The sequence below is a fragment of the Chrysemys picta genome, chromosome 1 (genome assembly GCF_011386835.1).
Source record: "Chrysemys picta bellii isolate R12L10 chromosome 1, ASM1138683v2, whole genome shotgun sequence".
Taxonomy (NCBI): Eukaryota; Metazoa; Chordata; order Testudines; family Emydidae; genus Chrysemys; species Chrysemys picta.
Genome location: NC_088791.1, coordinates 351,211,662 through 351,213,891, shown reverse-complemented (window position 1 = coordinate 351,213,891; position 2,230 = coordinate 351,211,662). Strand labels below are relative to the sequence as shown.

General features: G+C 44.3%; 1 pseudogene; it reads right to left on the bottom strand.

Annotated features, from left to right (window-relative positions):
• Positions 1 to 299: 299 nt before the first annotated feature.
• Positions 300 to 1,235, bottom strand: LOC101931086 (olfactory receptor 51G2-like; annotated as a pseudogene).
• Positions 1,236 to 2,230: the final 995 nt, after the last annotated feature.

Here is a 2,230-nt window from a genome sequence, read left to right as displayed (position 1 = left end):
TACAGCTCTTTATGGGCCAACACCCCACCATTTCCAGTCACTCCAGGAACAAAGCAATTTTGTAAATGCTGCTGTATGCCTTGGTCACCTTCCCCAAGTGCACTGTCCTCCCTCACCAGGAAGCAGGAACAGCACCTATCCCATTATTCCAGGCCTTAGATCCTGCCTGAGACTCTCTCTGCAGAGTGGAGATCAATTGCTTATGTCATCTCGGATGTAAGGGTCCAGGACGGAATGGGTGGCCCCTGGTTTTCATCTGCCATGTAACCAGCCCTGGACCCGGGTGATGAACTGACCCATCACTTGAAAAACACCGTGATTATACTTGCATGAAGGTGTTTGCCTTTTACACTATACACAATTTGATTCATCAGAGGTGGGACCAGCAGGTAGATGTTGCCCAGGAGAATCTGAAGCAATGGAGGAGAGCCCTTCCCAAATCTGTGTAACAGAGACAAGCCGATCTCTGGTGTGTAAAAGAGGACAACAGCACAGAGGTGGGAGACACAGGTGTTCAGGGCCCTCCGGCACTCTGTACGGGATGCGACTTTCAGCACTGTTTTGAGGATCATCACATAAGAGAGGAAGAAGAGTAACGAGTTCAACCCCACCATTAAGAGTGTTATAAACAAGTCATAGATGCTGTTGATTGCGATATCTGAACAAGCCAGCTTCATGACCTCCTGGTTCAGGCAGTAGGAATGGGAGAGAACATTGGCTCGACATTATCGGAATCGCTTCAAGAGAAAGGGGAGTGGGAATGTTAGGACAAACCCTCTTAACACAAACACCAGTCCCATCTTGGCTATTCTCAGAAGAGTTAAGATGGAAGCATATCTCAGTGGGTTAGAATTCACGACAAAGCGGTCAAAGGCCATCAACAAGAGAATGGAGGATTCAAAGAATGACAGCGAGTGGATGAAGAACAGCTGGGCAAAACAGGCATCAAGGCTGATCTCCCTAGAGTTAAACAAATATGTGCCCAGTATCCTCGGTATGATGGTTATCGATATGCCAAGGTCTGTGATGGCCAACATGGAAAGGAAAATGTACATGGGCTCATGGAGACTTGGATCTGTTTTTATAATGAACAGAATGACTGAATTTCCTACTATTGAAAGAACATACACTAAGCAGAAGGGGATAGAGATCCAGAGATGGACGTATTCCCATCCAGGTTGCCCGGTCAGAAGGAATACTGCAGAGTTGAAGTTGGTGTCATTGACAGCTGACATAATGTACTGGGCAGGTCCCAGGAGTTTTGAACTCTCCTTCCTAAAAGGAAAAAAAAACAGGAGACTAGTTGATATTTAACGAGACATTTTTCTGCTCTCAGAGGAAATCTAGAGACTCCCAGGAGTTCAAGGAAGATCAACAAATACATAGTCTTGGATTTGCAGCAACAACAGGAACATAGGCATTGCCAGACGGGATCAGACCTGCAGTCCATCTAGCCCAGTATCCAGTGGGCAGCTCCAGATGTTTCAGTGGAAGGTGGAAGAAACCCTGCAATAGGCAGCTCTGAAGGAAAATTTTCCACTGGTACCCACTAGTTAGACATAAAGAACTGGAGTACTTGTGGCACCTTAGAGACTAACAAATTTATTAGAGCATAGTAATCTCTAATAGCATTAATCTCTAAGGTGCAACAAGTACTCCTGTTCTTTTTTGCGGATACAGACTAACACAGATGCTATTCTGAAACCTGTAGTTAGACATATTTTGTGACATAAACCAGGAAGGTTTAGAGCCCTTCCAAGACTTTTTTTTTAAAAAAAGCCTCACTACTGTAATTGGAATTTCTGGTTACCCATATAATCAGCCCGTCACTCTTTGAATTCTGCTAAGCTCGTGGCCCCTGTGATTTCTTTTGACTGTGAGTTCCACAGCCTATTTGAGCACTGTGATATTTTACTATTGTGACCCTCATAAACACACCCTTTCTGACACTCCACTTCTGTGTCTGGCCCTTAGTATTATGGCATGTGGGTAAACGCATGGCAAGTGCATGGTGAAAATGGTATTTATGTGTCCTACATTCAAGCTATTGATAAATGTGTTTCATTGCCTCATTACACACACACACACACACACACACACACACACACACACACACACACACACACACACACACACACACATATATAATATAATTTTCTCCTCAGAGTTTAAATGATGCCATTGCCCATTTGCAGTTTTTTGGGGATAAATTGTTAGGGCCGAGTGTTTA